The 20,709-nt window shown below is 46.8% G+C and overlaps 1 protein-coding gene across 2 annotated transcripts in view; it reads right to left on the bottom strand.

Moving 5' to 3' along the window:
- SPART (spartin) overlaps positions 1-20,709 on the bottom strand; it is a 72,227-nt gene that overhangs the window by 51,399 nt on the left and 119 nt on the right. The window lies entirely within an intron of this gene.

The following is a 20,709-nucleotide window of genomic DNA, read 5'->3' as shown; positions in this document are numbered from 1 at the left end:
TTGAGTCTGCGTCTTCTTCCAGTGTGGCACCCACCTTTAGGGTGACCACATCACGGCCCCCCCAGTGTTATGGCCTACCTGGCCGGGGCGTGCGTGCCACGCGGTGTTCCTGGTTCCGGGACCATGTTGGTCTGGGAAAATTTGAGCAGCGGCGGGGACCCAGTGATCGACATTTGGCAAGATTACAGCCCACCAAAATGTGGCATTGTGGCTGCAACATGTGTACAACCTTCTTCCAACTGCAGGGGTCTCCAAACTTTCTAAACAAAAGGCCGGTTTATTAGCCCTAAGACTTTAGGAGGGCCGGAATGTGGCCATTGGAAGTAGAAAAGATCCTGACATCAGTAGTCTTTAGTATCAGTGGGAGAAACTCTGCCCCGTCATTGCTGTCATTGGGAGAAATTGTGCCCCAGAAAATATCCAGTGAGCGACAGTTGTGTGGAGAAAAATGTCCTGTTGATGTCAGAGGAGAATGAGCAGACGTTTGAGATTATACGATATACGTCGACAGAATGGCATGGCTGGGCATATGGGCGTACAGGTACGTGCCCTTTAAGATCCCAGCCATGGGGCGCGCTCGCGGGACACGATCGGGTCACAGAGCTGAAGAACGGGGAGGTAAGTGTAAACAAACCTTTTCCCGTTCTTCCTAGTGACATGTCATTGATCGTCTGTTCCTTGTCATCGGTGACAGCGATCAGTGACGTGTCACGCCAAGCCACACCCCCTAACAGTTACAATCACTCCCCAGGTCACACTTAACCCCTTCAGCGCCCCCTACAGGTTAACCCCTTTACTGCCAGTGTCATTTTTACAGTAATCAGTGCATTTTTATAGCACCAATCGCTGTAAAAATGACAATGGTCCCAAAATGGTGTCAAAAGTGTCCGCCATAATGTCAGAGTCACACAAAAAAAAAAAAAAAAAAAAAAAAAAAAAAAAAAACGCTGATCGCCGCCATTTCTAATAAAAAAAAATAACTTATTAATAAAAATGCCATACAACTATCCCCTATTTTGTAGACGCTATAACTTTTGAGTAAACCAATCAAACGCTTATTGCAATTTTTTTTTTACCAAATATATGTAGAAGAATACGTATCGGCCTAAACCGAGGATAAAAATGTTTTTTTTTAAATAATAATAATAATAATAATAATAATAATAATAATATTATATATATATTTTTTGGGGGGGGGGTAAATATAATTTTTTTTTTACACAATTGTCAATCAATTTCGTCTTTAGCACAAAAAAAAAAAAAAAAAAAAAAACAACACAGAGGTGATCAAATACCACCAAAAGAAAGCTCCGTTTGTGAAAAAAAAAAAAACGTCAATTTTGTTTGGGAGCCACGTCGCACGACCGCGCAATTGTCAGTTAAAGCTAAGCAGTTGCGAATCGCAAAAAGTGGCCCGGTCTTTGACCAGCGAAATGGTCCGGGGGTGACGTGGTTAAAGTGGTTGTAAACCTTATGCTATAGGAAAGTCTATAATAAGGCTTACCTGTAGCTAACTAGGATATCTCCTAAACCTGCACGGTCCCCTGTATGTGCCGATGTCATCGGCACATGCGCACTGGGGCAAACTAAAGCAATGGCACCAGTTCTGAAGGCAAAAGGGGGTCCAACCCAATATTAGCAAGGTGTACCTAATGAAGTGACTGGTGAGTGTATGTATACAAACACCTTCCCCAATTACAAAGCAGGTCCTTCATTCAGCCACTGACATGTCACAAGTCCCTGTACGGCGTCCAACACCCTCCAAAGTCCACCCAATTGGATTAGAACGATCACTTTTGGGTAAAGGCCAGGAGTTGAATCAGCAAGCGGATTGTGAAAGTCCCATTAAAGATTCCCCTGCAATTAAAAGGGTTGTTTTGTATTTTCTAAATAGGTTCCTTTAAGCTAGTGCATTGTTGGTTCACTTACCCTTTCCTTCGATTTCCCTTCTAAATGTTTTTTTTTCTTTGTCTGAATTTCTCACTTCCTGTTCCTCCTCAGTGAGCTGTTCTAAATGACTTTCCACCGCTCAGATGATGGTGGAAAGCTTACTGAGGAGAAACAGGAAGTGAGAAATTCAAACAAAGAAAAAAAAAATTTAGAAGGGAAATGGAAGGAAAAGGTAAGTGAACCAACAATGTACAGTTGTGTTCAAAATTATTCAACCCCCCAATGCTGTAAAGGGTTTTAAGGAATTTAGTGTACATTTGTAATTGTATTCAGAATGAAATCCTACAAGGACTTCTTAAAGAACCATATGCAACTAAAATGACATCAATTGGTTTTGTAATACAGTAGTTAATGTTTATTTTGTGAATTCTTCATTTACACAATTATTCAACCCCTTAAAGACTACCACTCTGAAGAACAGAGGTTCATTGAAGTGTTTTCAATCAGGTATTGAAAACACCTGTGGATGTCAGGGAGCACCAATAAAGCCTAATAAGCACCAATCAGGCAGCTTTAAAATGACTGTGATACTCAGCTCCTTCTAGACATTTACTGGTGTGGTTACAAACATGGTGAAGTCAAGAGAATGGTCCGGGAAGACAAGAGAAGAGGTGATTACTCTTCACATGAAGGGCAATGGCTATAAGTAGATTGCAAAGATGTTAAACATACCAAGAGACACCATAGGAAGCATCATTCGCAAATTCAAGGCAAAGGCCACTGTTGAAACGCTACCTGGTCGCATGGGTGTAGGAACCCTTACAAATCTGGGGGGGACAGCATTTTTACTCGCCATGTAAATTCTTATTCAGTAAACTCGGACTCCCACATGCCATGTGGGTTAATTGTTACTTATGCCATGGGCCACACGGCATTAGTAAATATTAACCCACATGGCATAAGTAAATATTAACCCACATGGCATAAGTAAAGATTAACCCACATGGCATAAGTAAAGATTAACCCACATGGCATAAGTAAAAATCAACCCACATGGCATAAGTAAAAATTAACCCACATGGCATTAGTAAAAATCAACCCACATGGCATTAGTAAAAATCAACCCACATGGCATTAGTAAAAATTAACCCACATGGTATTAGCAAAAATTAACTGGTTAGCTGGTAGTGGCAGGTTAGGTGATTGACAATAGTTCCAGGTTAGGTAGTAGTGGCAGGCTAGGTGGCAGTGCCAGGTTAGGTGGCATACAGTAGTGCCAGGTTAGGTGGTAGTGCCAGGTTAGGTTGTATACAGTAGTGCCTGGTTAGGTGGTAGTGTCAGGTTAGGTGGTATACGGTAGTGCCAGGTTAGGTGGTAGTGCCAGGTTAGGTGGTATACAGTAGTGCCTGGTTAGGTGGTAGTGTCTGGTTAGGTGGCAGTGCCAGGTTAGGTGGTATACAGTAGTGCCAGGTTAGGTGGTATACAGTAGTGCCTGGTTAGGTGGTAGTGGCAGGTTAGGTGGTAGTGCCAGGTAAGGTGGTAGTGCCAGGTTAGGTGGTATACAGTAGTGCCTAGTTAGGTGGTAGTGGCAGGTTAGGTGGTATACAGTAGTGCCTGGATAGGTGGTAGTGCCAGGTTAGGTGGTATAAAGCAGTGCCTGGATAGGTGGTAGTGGCAGGTTAGGTGGTAGTGGCAGGTTAGGTGGTAGTGTCAGGTTAGGTGGTATACAGTAGTGCCAGGTTAGGTGGTAGTGTCAGGTTAGGTGGTATACAGTAGTGCCAGGTTAGGTGGTAGTGGCAGGTTAGGTGGTATACAGTAGTGCCAGGTTAGGTGGTAGTGTCAGGTTAGGTGGTATACAGTAGTGGCAGGTTAGGTGGTAGTGGCAGGTTAGGTGGTATACAGTAGTGGCAGGTTAGGTGGCAGTGCCAGGTTAGGTGGTAGTGCCAGGTTAGAGTGGTAGTGCCAGAGTAAATACATGACATGAATAGATAATATCCTGTTCCCCATTACTATACCTCCCCCCTCTCTGTAAACTGTCTGTAACACCCCCCCCCCTCTCTGAATACTATACCTCCCCCTCTCTGTAAACTGTAACTTCCCCCCTCTCTGTAAAATATACCTCCTCCTCCCCCCTGTACCTCAACTGTGTCATTCTGGCTCTCCATCACATGCAAGTCTCTCTGGCTCTGCAGGCTCAGGCTGGTCAGGTGTAGTGTGGCCTCAGTCTGAACACGAGTGTCAGTCTGGGCCCCGCCCCCTTCCTGCTCCTTTCTCTCATTCAGCAGAGCGGCCAGCACAGCTATGCGTGTCTGTGTGAAATCAGCTGTGCGCCGCTCGGGAGGGGAGTGGTCGGGGCTGGATCGGCACTACATCGGCACTGAAGGGGGGGAAAAGCAGTGACCGCAGTTGGACTCGGCGGCCCCTGCCTGCGATCCGGGGACGATCTCCCTATCCTAACCTGGGGGGGATTTTACTATACCTGTCCCCCCCGCATTATTTCCTGGGGGGGATGGGTCCCCCCCATCCTCCCCGGTTCCTACGCCCATGCCTGGTCGTGGCAGAAAGAAGATACTGACTTCGACTGCTGAGCGCTACCTGAAGCGCAGAGTGGAGAAAAGTCCCCGTGTGACTGCTGAGGAACTGAGAAAAGATTTGTCAGATGTGGGTACTGAAGTTTCTGCTCAGACAATACGGCGCACACTGCGTAATGAAGGCCTCCATGCCAGAACTCCCAGGCGCACCCCCTTGCTGTCTCCAAAGAATAAGAAGAGTCGACTGCAGTATGCCAAAAGTCATGTGGACAAACCACAGAAGTTTTGGGATTGTGTTCTGTGGACTGATGAAACAAAATTAGAACTGTGTGGGCCCATGGATCAACGCTATGTTTGGAGGAGGAAGAACAAGGCCTATGATGAAAAGAACACCTTGCCTACTGTGAAGCATGGCGGGGGGGTCAATCATGCTTTGGGGCTGTTTTTGCTTCTGCAGGTACAGGGAAGCTTCAGCGTGTGCAAGGTACCATGAATTCTCTTCAGTACCAGGAGATATTGGATGACAAGGTGATGCAGTCCGTCACAAACCTGAGGCTTGGGAGACGTTGGACCTTTCAACAGGTCAATGATCCCAAGCATACCTCCAACTCCACTAGAGCATGGTTGTAGATTAAAGGCTGGAATATTTTGGAGTGGCCATCACAGTCACCAGACTTAAATTCCGATTGAGAGCCTCTGGTGGGACTTAAAGAAAGCAGTTGCAGTCAGCCTAATGCCGGGTACACACGAGAGGATTTATCCGCGGAAACGGTCCTCCGGACTGTATTTGCGGATAAATCCTCTGGCGGATTTTGATCTCCTGGTTGTACTAACCAGGAGATCAAAATCCCCGCGGAATTCCGTCCGCGGTGACGTGTCGCGCCGTGATGATGACGCGGCGACGTGCGCGACGCTGTCATATAAGGATATCCACGCATGCGTCGAATCATTACGACACATGCAAAGGAATGTGTTCGGACGGATCGATCCGGTGAGTCTGTACAGACCACCGGATCGATCCGCTGGAGCCGATTCCAGCGGATAGATTTCTTAGCATGCTAAGAAATTTTTATCCGCTGGAAATCGGTCGGCCCGAAATATATCCGCAGATAAATATCTGCTGGATCGTACACACCAGGGGATCTATCCGCTGAAACCGATCCGCGGATCAATTTCAGCGGATCGATCCTCTCGTGTGTACGGGGCCTAAGAATGTGACTGAACTGGAGGCTTTTGCCCATGACGAATGGGCGAAGATACCCGTAGATCGCTGCAAGACACTTGTGTCAAGCTATGCTTCAAGTTTAAAAGCTGTTATAACTGTAAAAGGATGTTGTACTAAGTACTAAGATTGAATGTCAATTGGGGGTTGAATAAAACTGATAATGATGTGAGCACAGAAAAGACATTTGTGGTTATTTCATTATAAATGTTATGTTATATTTGTCTGACCTACACGTGCCTCTTTGATTTAATTGTAAGCAGGATGACTGAATGATCAAAATCAATGTCAAACTGGGCAAAACAATCAATTTCAGTGGGGGTTGAATAATTTTGAATACAACTGTACTAGCTTAACCACTTAAGACCCGGACCTTTATGCAGGTAAAGGACCTGGGCAGTTTTTGCGATTCGGCACTGCGTCACTTTAACTGACAATTGCACGGTCGTGCGACGTGGCTCCCAAACAAAATTGGCATCCTTTCTTTCCCACAAATCACCTCTGGGGTTTTTATTTTTTGCGCTATAAACATAAATAGAGTGACAATTTTGAAAAAAATCAATATTTTTTACTTTTTGCTATAATAAATATCCCCCAAAAAAGATATAAAAAAAAAACTTTTTTTTTCCCCTCAGTTTAGGCCGATATGTATTCTTCTCCCTTTTTTTGGTAAAAATAAAAATCGTAATAAGCGTTTATCGATTGGTTTGCGCAAAATTTATAGCGATTGCATTTTTATTTTTTTTACTACTAATGGCTGCGATAAGCGATTTTTTTCGTGACGGCAACATTATGGCGGACACATCGGACAATTTTGACACATTTTTGGGACCATTGTCATTTTCACAGCAAAAAATGCTATAAAAATGCATTGTTTACTGTGAAAATCACAATTGCAGTTTGGGAGTTAACCACTAGGGGGCGCTGTAGGGGTTATGTGTGACCTCATATGTTTTTCTAACTGTAGGGGGGCGGGGCTGGACGTGTGACGTCATTGATGGCGTTTCCCTATATTATGGAACACACGATCAATGAAGCTGCCACAGTGAAGAACGGGGAAGGTGTGTTTACACACGGCTCTCCTCGTTCTTCAGCTCCGGGGACCGATCGCGGGACTCCGGCGGCGATCGGGTCCCGTGGTCACGGAGCGTCGGACCGGGTCGCGGGCGTGCGCCCGCGACCCACGGCTGGGCACTTAAAGAGGACGTACAGGTACGTGCTTGTGCCATTCTGCTAACGTATATCTGCAGGAGGCGGTCCTTAAGTGGTTAAAGGAACCTATTTAGAAAATTAAAGACGAACCTTTACAGCCTCTTTAGGATGAAACCAAGTAAGGCAGGGCTCGAAAAATCCCGGTCGCCAGGTCGCCATGGCGACTAGAAATAGGGTCCTGGCGACTTGGCTTGGAAGGAGGGCTTGTGAGCTGGCGCCATCTGGTGGTGAGCCGTTGGTATTACAAGTTATTACCACCAGATGTGTAAGCTGGCGCCATCTGGTGGTGGCCGTTGGTATTACAAGTTAAGCATTACAAGTTAACCACTTGGGATCCGCGCGCCGTCTATTGACGGCTACAGCGGGGATCCCAAAAGCCAAAGTGCCGTCAATTGACGGCTGCCCCTTTGGGCGGTCCCCGCGCGCGCTCCAGAGCGCGCAGCGGGGAAATTTTGTTTTGGCCGTGTCCCTTGGACACAGCCAATTAGAGATCGCCGCAAACGGCCAATCAGAGTGGCCGTTTGCGATGCGATCTGGGCGGCCAATGAGAGGAGATCTCAAATGTAAACATATGAGATCATCTCTCATTGCCGCCTCTCCCTCCTCACACAGAGACAGCGTGTGAGGAGAGAGAAGTGAGTGCAAATCGTTACAGTGTTACACAGTGTTACAGTGCCTGCCATCCATCCCAGTCCCATCCACCAGTGCCATCCATCCCAGTGCCATCCATCCCAGTGCCATCCATCCCAGTGCAAGCCATCCCAGTGCAAGCCATCCCAGTGCAAGCCATCCCAGTGCCGCCAATCAGTTCCCACCTGTGCTGCCAATCAGTGCCCGCCTGTGTGCCAATCAGTGCCCGCCTGTGCCGCCAATCAGTGCCTGCCTGTGCCGCCAATCAGTGCCTGCCTGTGCCGCCAATCAGTGCCTGCCTGTGCCGCCAATCAGTGCCCGCCTGTGCCGCCAATCAGTGCCCACCTGTGCCGCCAATCAGTGCCCGCCTGTGCCGCCAATCAGTGCCCGCCTGTGCCGCCAATCAGTACCTGCCTGTGCCGCCAATCAGTGCCTGCCTGTGCCGCCAATCAGTGCCCACCTGTGCCGCCAATCAGTGCCCGCCTGTGCCGCCAATCAGTGCCCATCTGTGCCGCCAATCAGTGCCCGCCTGTGCCGCCAATCGGTACCCGCCTGTGCCGCCAATCGGTACCCGCCTGAGCCGCCAATCGGTACCCGCCTGAGCCGCCAATCAGTGCCTGCCTGTGCCGCCAATCGGTACCCGCCTGAGCCGCCAATCAGTGCCTGCCTGTGCCGCCAATCAGTGCCCGCCTGAGCCGCCAATCGGTACCCGCCTGTGCAGCCAATCGGTACCCGCCTGTGCAGCCAATCAGTGCCCACCTGTGCTGCCAATCAGTGCCCACCTGTGCTGCCAATCAGTGCCCACCTGTGCTGCCAATCAGTGCCCATCAGTGAAGGTTTAGCACACACCAGCAAAATGTCCAAAAGGTCCTATTCCCTTCAGGAGGCTTTCCAAATAATTTCTGCCCCCGACGAGAGCAACGTGGAGCTCTCTCTTTCAGAGTCCCTTTCCAACTCTGATTCGGAGTTTGACGTCGCTTATGAGCCAGCCATCAGTAGCGCAACACTGAGTGACTCAGAGGAGGAAGATAGCCGGCCGGCTAAACGAAGGCGTGAGGAGGCAGTGCCATCCACCAGCACCGCAGTGCCATCTGCCAGCACCGCAGTGCCATCTGCCAGCACCGCCGTGCCATCTGCCAGCACCGCAGTGCCATCTGCCAGCACCGCAGTGCCTCGGCAACAAACTTCCAGGACCCATGCCAGCCTTCCCTATGCCCTTCAGAACCCCTTGTGGCTTCCTGCTACTTCAGGAGAAGCCAACATTCCCCCTTTCACGGCCCAGCCAGGAATCCAAGTGAACACGGAGAATTTTACCCCACTCGATTATTTTAACCTCATGTTTACAGAGGACATGCTATCCGAAATTGTGGCCCAGTGCAACCTATTTGCACAGCAATTTATTGCAAACAATCCCACGTCCTACTATGCCCGTCCCTTCCAGTGGAGAGACCTTACGTTGGACGAGTTCAAATTTTTTTTAGGCCTCACATTTTGTATGGGACTCAACCCAAAAAACACTTCACGTGCCTTTTGGTCCAAAAAGCCGATCTACCACATGCCCATCTTCTCCACCATAATGCCCAGAGCCCGATACTTTGCCATAATGAGATTCCTACATTTCAACGACAATACCCAGTGCCACCCCCGAAATCACCCAGATCATGACAGGCTCTTCAAAATCCGGCCCTTACTCAATTATTTTTCCGAGAAATTCCCCCAATTGTACACCCCGGACCAACACATCTGTGTGGATGAGTCCCTTATCAAATTTAGTGGCAGACTCCAAATAAAACAATTCATGCCCAGCAAAAGAGCCCGCTATGGTGTGAAGGTCTACAAATTGTGTGACCGAGTCACAGGATACCTGTATTCCTACAGAGTATACGAAGGCAAGGACACCCAGATCAATCCCCCTAATTGCCCAGACTACTTGGGATCAAGTGGCAAAATTGTTTGGGAACTAATCAACCCCCTATTAGACAAAGGATACCATCTATACGTAGATAATTTCTACACCTCTCTTCCCCTGTTCCACAACCTGCACCGGAAGCAGACGCCAGCATGTGGCACCGTCAGAAACAATAGGAAAGGCTTTCCTCAAAGCCTGGTGAACCAAAAGTTGAAAAGAGGAGAATCAGCAAGTCTGCGTAACAATGCGGTTTTGGCGGTGAAGTGGAAGGACAGAAGGGATGTCTATATGCTATCTACTATCCACAATGACACCATTGTTGAAACCCGCAGAAGGCGTGGCACCACCATCCGAAAGCCCACTTGCATCCAGGACTATAATTTGTTTATGGGGGGGGTCGACTTCAATGACCAGATGCTTGAGCCCTATCTTGCCACAAGAAGAACGTACCATTGGTACAAAAAAGTTGCCATTTATTTTTTTCAATTGGCCATATACAATTCTTTTGTAATTTACAGCAACTCCACCCAAAACCCCAAACGCTTCCTTGGCTACCAAGAGGACCTTATCACTGCCCTTATTTTCCACAACGATGCACCCCAAACCATCCGATCTGATGTTTTAAGTCGTCTCGCCGAGCGTCATTTTCCCGATAAAGTCCCTCCCACAGAAACAGGCCGACGACGTCAAAAACGATGCAAGGTATGCGCCAGTGAAGGAGTCAGACGAGACACAGCTTACCATTGTGCCGATTGTCCTTCCAAACCAGGCCTCTGTATAATTGACTGTTTTCGCCGTTACCACACCAAACTAAAGTATTAATCCTCCGTTCCTGCCTTCACACACCTTCACATCCCTTATGCCACCGCCTGCTCTGTAACTGACCCCGGCTTGTTTTTTGACCATTCTTCTGCCCAACGATTCTGTACTGCCTCTGCCTGATCTGGAACTGACCTCGGACTGTTTGACCATGTTTTTGCCTGCCTCATGGACTGATCTTGTACCCTGCTACTGGACTAGTGGGAACACAGGGGTCTCACATATGTGAGGGGCGCCAGAAAAGTTTTTCTGGATGAAGAAAACTTTTTCGTTTTCTCATCCTAGATTAGGGTCTGGTTGCCCGGAGGCTTCAAAGAGATTTGGGTGGGAGAAGCCTCTACCCCTGTCCCCATTCTGTCCTGAACGAGGCCCTACTTCTGCCTGCTGCCTGTAGGACCTATGCCATCATGCCTCTGCCTGTTGCATGAACTGACCACCTGCACTAACCCTGACGGGACAGTATCCCTGCCTGGACGTTGCTGACCAAGTCCCTGCCTGCTGCCTGGACCAGTGCTATCCTGCTGTAGAACTGCGCTACTATTACCACAGGTAATCTTTTGTTTACGCTTTGCTCAGCATAATGTATTTTGAGGTGTAATTCTTGGTATGTGCATACTATGTGTCTCTGGAACACCTGACGGTGTTCCTTGCATGTTGGATCTCTGTATGTGGTCAGGCTATGTAGAAGTCTCACACACGTGGTATTGTTGTACTCAGGAGGAGTAGCAGAATGTATTTTGGGGTGTAATTTTTGCTATCTAAATGCTATGTGTTGGAAATATCTTAGAAACATACAACTTTGTGTAAAAAAAATGAGTTTTCATTTTTCTTCCACATGTTCCAAAAACTTCTGGAAAAAAATGAACCATTCAAAAGACTCATTATGCCTCATAGATTATACGTTGGGGTGTTAGCTTTCCAAAATGGGGTCAGTGTGTTGGTAATTCCATTGTCCTGGTGTTCCAGGGCCTTCAAAAGTGTAATAGGTAGTCAACTAGTTAGATGTGCAATTTATGCTCCTAAAACCCCTGATGGCGCTTCCTGCATGTTGGGCCTCTGTATGTGGCCAGGCAGTAAAAAAGTCTCACACATGGGGTATCATTTTACTCAGGAGGAGTAGCAGAATGTATTTTGGGGTGTAATTTTTGATATGTACATGCTATGTGTTGGAAATATCTTATCAATGGACAACTTTGTGTAAAAAAAATGCGTTTTCATATTTTTTCCACATTTTCCAAAAACTGCTGGAAAAAAATAAACCGTTCAAAAGACTCATTATGCCTCATAGATTATACGTTGGGGTATTAGCTTTCCAAAATGGGGTCACTTTGTGGGTAATTCCATTGTCCTGGTGTTCCAGGGCCTTCAAAAGTGTAATAGGTAGTCAACTAGTTAGATGTGCAATTTATGCTCCTAAAACCCCTGATGGCGCTTCCTGCATGTTGGGCCTCCGTATGTGGCCAGGCAGTGAAAAAGTCTCACACATGGGGTATCGTTTTACTCAGGAGGAGTAGCAGAATGTATTTTGGGGTGTCATTTGTGGTATGCACATGCCATGTGAGAGAAATAAGCTATTACAATGACAATTTTGAGAAATTTTTTAAATGAAAAATAAAAATCTTTATTTTGCAAAGTATTGTGGGAAAAAAACACAACTTCAAATAACTCACCATGCCTCTTACTAAATACCTTGGGATGTCTACTTTCCAAAAAGGGGTTATTTTGGGGGCATTTGTACTTTCCTGGCTTGTTAGGGTCCCAAGAAATGAGATAGGCCTTCAGTACATCAGGTGTGATCAGATGTGACAATTTTTTATGATTTGCACTATAGCTTGTAGACTCTAAAACTTTCACACAGACCAAATAATTTCCCAAAATTTTGGGTTATTTTTATCAAAGACATGTAGCAGTATAAATTGTGGCCAAAATTTATGAAGAAATATTAATAATTTGCAAAATTTTATCACAGAAACTAAGAAAAAATCATTTTTTTTCCAAATTTTCGGTCTTTTTTCATTAATAGCGCAAAAAATAAAAAACCCAGAGGTGATCAAATACCACCAAAAGAAAGCTCTATTTGTGGAAAAAAAAGGACAAAAAAATCATTTGGGTACAGTGTTGCATGACTGAGTAATTGTCATTCAAAGTGTGACAGCGCTGAAAGCTGAAAATTGCTCTGGGCAGGAGGGGTGTTTAAGTGCCCAGTAAGCAAGTGGTTAAACAGCAATTCTAATGTCATTTTTCACTATTTTCACTGCCATCTTCTTCCCTCTAATTAGAACCCCCAAACATTATATATATTTTTTATCCTAACACCCTAGAGAATAAAATGGCGATCGTTGCAATACTTTCTGTCACGCCGTATTTGCGCAGCGGTCTTAGAAGTGCACTTTTTTGGGAAAAAAATTACACTTTTTTTAATTAAAAAATAAGACAACAGTAAAGTTATCCCCATTTTTTTTATATTATGAAAGATAATGTTACGCCGAGTAAATTGATACCCAACATGTCACGCTTCAAAATTGCGTCCGCTCGTGGAATGCCGACAAACTTTTACCCTTTAAAATCTTCATAGGCGACGTTTAAAAAAAATTCTACAGGTTGCATGTTTTGAGTTACAGAGGAGGTCTAGGGCTAGACTTATTGCTCTCGCTCTACCAATCGCGACGATACCTCACATGTGTGGTTTGAACACCGTTTACATATGCGGGTGCTGCTCACGTATGTGTTCGCTTCTGCGCGCAAGCTCGTCGGGACGGGGTGCGTTTTCTGGCTTCTAACTTTTTTAGCTGGCTCCTAGATTCCAAGCAAATTTGTCAAACCCTGAAGTAAGGAGTCTCACTTCTCATGCGGCATTCCCCATAATGTAAAATAGGGACGCTAAGACAAGATTCTGGGATCTCATGCTTTTAGATCTGGTTGTCACAGTCCCCATGAGGCAATTATATGCTTACATCCTGGCCCTGATTTATATGCAACACTCATCCTATTACTATTGATGCGTTTTATAAAACAAATGTACACAAGCCAAGGAGGAGAAGACAGATCACAGGTTGGAAGACCTGATTCCCCAACACTCCCATGGTGCATTGCGCTCTCTGGCACTCGGCCACATAAATCATGCCATCTGACCGGCCCAGGCATGCGACATCCTGAAAGCCGGTGTAATCCACAATTGTTATCTCGTGTCATGTGCCGCTTTCACAATTCAATGGCCATCGAACACGCCGATTGAATGCAATCATTTCCTGTTGCAGCATTCTATGATCTGTTATTATTGGACTTTACTGTGCCCCCGAGCGCCACAAACCATCATTGTCACCACAAGCCGGGATTACAGATATATTGTCACACCGCTGTGTAATAGACTTACACCTTTGCATCTGCGTTTCTATACTTATTTTTGTGTCCCTGATGCACATTTTTCATGCATTTTTTTTTTTGTATGTGCTGCCATTGAATTCTATGGAGCCAAAAACAAAACGTTTATGGACCCGAAAACAAATACATAAAAACCCACTTACAAAAACACATACTACTCATAGTAAAAAGGTATGGCGCTTGGTTCTAAATAATGATAGAAGTGGCATGTGAGACAGTACAGTAATAAAAGTAATGTGTATATATAAAAAAAAAATATTATAAGTAATTAAATAGTCCAATGAGATAAATTCCCAACCCCAAAGTCAATCTTCCAGCACAATTTTCAAAAAAAAATCCTTCACCGCTTGTGCTCACATTATGGATGTGCACTCAGAATTTTCACCTCTTTTTACAAGTTGACCTAAAAGAGCTTTTTTTGTTCTCAAAAACCAAGAATCCTGCTGGGGTGCGCTGCAAGGATTCCTCCAATTTTGATATCACATTGGTTATTTAGATCGAGTCTATCTATCTAAATAACCAAACAGGAGAGAGGGGGCAAAGGGGGCAGAGCAGGGAGCCGGGGGCCAGAGTTTGGAGCGTGCTGAGCTGGTGCACAGGGGGCAGAGTGGGGGGCAGAGTGGGGAACATGCTGAGCTGGTGCACAGGGGGCAGAGTAGGGAGCAGAGTAGAGAGCATGCTGAGCTGGTGCACAGGGGGCAGCAGAGTAGAGAGCGTGCCGAGCTGGTGCACAGGGGGCAGAGTGGGGAGCAGAGTAGAGAGCGTGCCAAGCTGGTGCACAGGGGGCAGAGTAGGGAGGTGGCTGAGCTGGTGCACAGGGGGCAGAGTAGGGAGGTGGCTGAGCTGGTGCACAGGGGGCAGAGTGCTGAGCCGGGGGATAGAGTGGGGCAGAGTGGGGAGCCAGGGCACAGAGTTTGGAGCGTGCCAAGCAGGGGCAGAGTGGGGAGGATGCCGAGCTGGTGCACAGGGGGCAAAGTGCTGACCCGGGGGACAGAGTAATAAGAAGCAAGAGGCTGACTAAATCCATAAAATATTCTGGCAAACAATATTCATCTGCTTTTCTAACACACCTGAGTGGGCTCCGAGCAAAATGCTCTGTGCTCCGAGTCAACCCTATTTTGAAGCCTATTAGAGTCTATGGCTCTAATCAGTCATAAGAAGTCCTGTTTGCGAGAAGCCACGTGGGGTACACAGCAAACATGTGGAAGAAGGTGCTCTGTTCAGATGAGACCAAAATTTCACTTTTTAGCCTAAAAACAAAATGCTCTGTGTGGCGGAAAACTAACACTGCACATCACCCTGAACACACCATCCCCACCGTGAAAAATGGTGGTGGCAGCATCATGTTGTGGGGATGGTTTTCTTCAGCAAGGACAGTGAAGCTCGTCAGAGTTGATGGGAAGATGGATGAAGCCAAATACAGGGCAATCCTAAGCCTCACACACACGGTAGGACTTCAAACAACCTTTTCTGTGGATTTTTGTTTGAAGGGAGTTGGCGGGCACACCGATAGTATATGCACGGCAGGACTTTTCTGCAAACTTTTCCCAACATCACGTGTTTTTGTCTGCTCTTTACCGCCACCCTTTGGTCACTCTATTATTGTTGGTTGAATTTAACATTGGTTCTGGGCATGCGTGTTTATACTTCGAACAAAAGTCAGATAGAGCGTACACAGGGTAGGATTTTTTTTTAAACTTGCTCATTTTAAAGTTTGTTGTCAAAAAGTCCTACCGTGTGTATGGTGCTTTAGAAGAAAACCTGTTAGAGTCTGCAAAAGACTTGAGACTGGGGAAGAGGTTCACCTTCCAGCAGGAAAACGACCCTAAACATACAGCCAGAGCTACAATGGAATGGTTTAGATCAAAGCATTCTTATGTGTTAGAATGGTCCAGTCAAAGTCCAGACCTAAATCCAATTAAAACTCTGTGGCAAGACTTGAAAGTTGCTGTTCAGACGCTCGTCATCCAACCTGACAGAGCTTGGGCTATTTTGCAAAGAAGAATGGGCAAAAATGTCACTCTCTAGATGTGCAAAGCTGGTAGAAACATCCCCAAAAAGACTTGCAGCTGTAATTGCAGTGAAAGGTGGTTCTACAAAGTATTGACTCAGGGGGTCTGAATACAAATGCACACCACACTTTTCACATATTTATTTGTAAAAAAAAAAAAAAAATTGAAAACCTTTTATAATTTTCCTTCCACTTCACAATTTACGTTTTTGGTTGTAAAAAGTGTTATATTTATTTTGCTGCAGATAAAAAAAAATGCACATTTTATTCTAGAATTCGTCCTGTTTAAAAAAAAACAAAAAAACACTAAAATTATGATTCTGCTGCAAAGCATTGCAAAGTTATTGACAAATGAATTACATTTTTTTCCCCAATTTTGTACTTTTTTTTTTAATGTGAAAAAATATATTATAAAATGTGTAATGTTAACGAACAAAGAACAAAAAAAAAAAAAAAAAAAAAAAAAAATTGTAAATATTAATGGTTAATAAATAAAAAAAAAAAAAATCAGCAGGGAAAAAAGATAATTGAACGCATAAGAATATGGAGTTAATTAGAGTAAACTAAGGATTAATAAGGCTCCATGTACATGGGACTAGGGTTGTCCCACTTTTTTAGGACTGAGTACGAGTACCGATACTTTTTTCCAAGTACTCGCCGATACCGAATACCGATACTTTTTTTTAAATGTGTCCCCAAATGCAGCCATGTCCCCCCACAAATGCAGCCATGCCCCCCCCCATATATGCAGCCATGTCCCCCCCATATGCCATGCCCCCCCCATATCCAGCCATGTCCCTCCCATATATGCAGCCATGTCCCCCTTACCGTACATGCTGCCGCATCCCCGCTGCCGCGCCGCATCCCCGCTTGGATAATACGGGCGGGGAACATTACAGCTTTCATTTGAATAGCTGTAGTCTTTCGCGCCGTGCATAGACACTCCCCCTTGCTTGGGATTAGACAGTTCACCCGAGCAAGGGGGAGTGTCTATACGTGGCGGGGCGGGAAAGACTACAGCTATTCAAATGAATGCTGTAATGTTCCCCGCCCGTATTAACCAAGCGGGGATGCGGCGTAGCGGTGGGATGCGTTGGCGGGGGGGGGGCGGGAAGTATTCTATTTTGGTATCGGTGGTATTTGCGGGAGTACGAGTACTCCCGCAAATACTCGGAATCGGTCCGATACCGATACTAGTATTGGTATCGGGACAACCCTACATGGGACGTTTTTACAACTGCTCCTAAATGATTAAACTTGACAGATAATAATCAACGTTTAAAACGTCTGTTTTGCTGCATTTACATGCCGCGTTTTTTTTTTTTTTCTAAATGGCCAAAAACTAAAAAAGCCTATAAACGAAAACGCAGCTAAACGCCGGTACCACGTTTTGCGTCTGAAACGTGAAAATCTCCGGCGTCTGAACTTATTTTTTGGCTTTCAAAGAAACGCTGTTAAAAGCAACTGCCTAAAAACGACTGTAAACGAGACTGTCACATAAGATAACATTGAACTTGTTCAATGGAAAAACATTTTGTTTTAAAAAAATTAAATAAAAACATTTTTACTCGTCAGGTTACTTTGACGGATATCTGCGTATGGACGTATCCCTTTGATGATCTGCAGATGAATGAACAAAAAGATACAAAAGTAACAATATGTTATATTGTATCTTTCTATAGTGTCTGACCGAGTGTTGTTTATAAATACCATCAGACTGACAGCTGAAGCTGCCAACTTTTTCTGTTTTTACAGACATGCAGCTGTTTTATTTACATACAAATACAAAGTAGTCATCCTAGAATGTGATCAGGACATTGTAATAGATGTCTTTCTCATCCTTTAACAATAAGATGTGTGTCACCTGATATCAGGGAATAAAGTTATAAAGGATTGAACAAAGGTCATGTTCTAGTCACCCTGAGTAGATATATACAGTACATGACTGCAGTGATGGGGAAGTAGAGATTATGATGGGACAGAGTACAAATCCAGTTCTTGGCACATATATAAACAGACATCCCAGCACTGCACAATACATGGCAATCAATCACACCCTGCCAAGTCCCTGAGGTCTCCATTTTCAGTATGTGCCCCTCTATGGAGTCCAGTGTACCCCAACTACCCCTAGGTGTGGTCACTGGATCTCTCATACCCCAGAGATGGGTTATCATCAAGTGTGTTCAAATGCTTAGAAAACAACCATTGTGGTTTATTGTGAACCTTTCACCCATAGAAATACCTTATGGTGGGCTTTTATTTTTTATTTATTTTTATGCATGACTGATTACTTGCTCAAACTCTGATCCGTTATGATGAACTTACAATAAGAAACAGAATCCTCAACCCCCCACCCCACTCCTGCATAACCTCCGATCACCCTGACATCCCAAACTTAGACACCCCCACTGGCCAAAATCTGACCCCCCCCTAAAGTCTGAAGGATTGTAAACTCAGGAGTACAGTACAGGGGGGGTCACCGCATCAGGAGGAGTACAGTACAGGGAGGGGTCACCGCATCAGGAGGAGTACAGTACAGGGGGGGTCACCGCATCAGGAGGAGTACAGTACAGGGGGGGTCACCGCATCAGGAGTACAGTACAGGGGGGGGGTCACCGCATCAGGAGTACAGTACAGGGGGGGTCACCGCTCAGCAGGAGTACAGTACAGGGGGTCACCAAATCAGGAGGAGTACATGGGGGGGGTCACCGCATCAGGAGTACAGTACAGGGGGGGGTCACCACAAATCAAGAGGAGTACAGTACAGGGGGTCACCAAATCAGGAGGAGTACATGGGGGGGGGTCACCGCATCAGGAGTACAGTACAGGGGGGGGTCACCACAAATCAGGAGGAGTACAGTACAGGGGGTCACCACATCAGGAGGAGTACAGTACAGGGGGACAACACATCAGCAGGAGTACACGGGGGGGGGGTCACCGCAGCAGGAGGAGTACAGTACAGGGGGGGGGTCACCACAAATCAGGAGGAGTACAGTACTGGGGGTCACCACATCAGGAGGAGTACAGTACTGGGGGTCACCACATCAGGAGGAGTACAGTACTGGGGGTCACCACATCAGGAGGAGTACAGTACAGGGGGTCACCACATCAGGAGGATTACAGTACAGGGGGTCACCACATCAGCAGGAGTACAGTACAGGGGGACAACACATCAGGAGGAGTACACGGGGGGGGGGGGGGGTCACCGCATCAGGAGGAGTACAGTACAGGGGGGGGGTCACCACAAATCAGGAGGAGTACAGTACTGGGGGGTAACCACATCAGGAGGAGTACAGTACTGGGGGTCACCACATCAGGAGGAGTACACGGGGGGGGGGGGTGTCACCGCATCAGGAGGAGTACAGTACAGAGGGGGGGACAACACATCAGAAGGAGTACAGTACAGGGGGTCACTGCATCAGGAGGAGTACAGTACAGGGGGACAACACATCAGCAGGAGTACAGGGGGTCACCACATCAGGAGGAGTACAGTACAGGGGGACAACACATCAGCAGGAGTACAGGGGGTCACCACATCAGGAGGAGTACAGTACAGGGGGACAACACATCAGCAGGAGTACAGGGGGTCACCACATCAGGAGGAGTACAGTACAGGGGGACAACACATCAGGAGGGGTACAGTACAGGGGGTCACCACATCAGCAGGAGTACAGGGGGGCACCACATCAGGAGGAGTACAGTACAGGGGGTCACCACATCAGGAGGAGTACAGTACAGGGGGACAACACATCAGGAGGAGTACAGTACAGGGGGACAACACATCAGGAGGAGTACAGTACAGGGGGACAACACATTAGCAGGAGTACAGTACTGGGGGTCACCACATCAGGAGGAGTACAGTACAGGGGGTCACCACATCAGGAGGAGTACAGTACAGGGGGACAACACATCAGCAGGAGTACAGTACTGGGGGGTCACCACATCAGGAGGAGTACAGTACAGGGGGTCACCACATCAGGAGGAGTACAGTACAGGGGGACAACACATCAGCAGGAGTACAGGGGGTCACCACATCAGGAGGAGTACAGTACAGGGGGACAACACATCAGCAGGAGTACAGGGGGTCACCACATCAGGAGGAGTACAGTACAGGGGGACAACACATCAGGAGGGGTACAGTACAGGGGGTCACCACATCAGCAGGAGTACAGGGGGTCACCACATCAGGAGGAGTACAGTACAGGGGGTCACCACATCAGGAGGAGTACAGTACAGGGGGACAACACATCAGGAGGAGTACAGTACAGGGGGACAACACATCAGGAGGAGTACAGTACAGGGGGACAACACATTAGCAGGAGTACAGTACTGGGGGTCACCACATCAGGAGGAGTACAGTACAGGGGGTCACCACATCAGGAGGAGTACAGTACAGGGGGACAACACATCAGCAGGAGTACAGTACTGGGGGGTCACCACATCAGGAGGAGTACAGTACAGGGGGTCACCACATCAGGAGGAGTACAGTACAGGGGGTCACCACATCAGGAGGAGTACAGTACAGGGGGTCACCACATCAGGAGGAGTACAGTACAGGGGGACAACACATCAGCAGGAGTACAGTACTGGGGGGTCACCAAATCAGGAGGATTACAGTACTGGGGGGTCACCACATCAGGAGGATTACAGTACTGGGGGTCACCACATCAGGAGGATTACAGTACAGGGGGACAACACATCAGGAGGAGTACAGTACTGGGGGGTCACCAAATCAGGAGGATTACAGTACTGGGGGGTCACCACATCAGGAGGATTACAGTACTGGGGGTCACCACATCAGGAGGATTACAGTACAGGGGGACAACACATCAGGAGGAGTACAGGGGGGGGGTTACCGCATCAGGAGGATTACAGTACAGGGGGGGTCACATCAGAAGCACAGTACAGGGGGACAACACATCAGGAGGAGTACAGTACAGGGGGGGTCACCGGATCAGGAGTACAGGGATGTGTACAGTACAGTCTGGATCACTTCAGCTCTGCCCTGGTATAATCTATGTATGCTGGGCCTTGTAGTTCCCCAGCAAGGTGCGGCCATGCTGCTCTCTGTAGTGCTGCATCACGTGACGAGCTATAACGTGCG

This window comes from Rana temporaria, chromosome 2 (assembly GCF_905171775.1).
Source record: "Rana temporaria chromosome 2, aRanTem1.1, whole genome shotgun sequence".
NCBI classification, from domain to species: Eukaryota; Metazoa; Chordata; class Amphibia; order Anura; family Ranidae; genus Rana; species Rana temporaria.
This window is presented reverse-complemented; position numbering and strand designations above follow the sequence as displayed.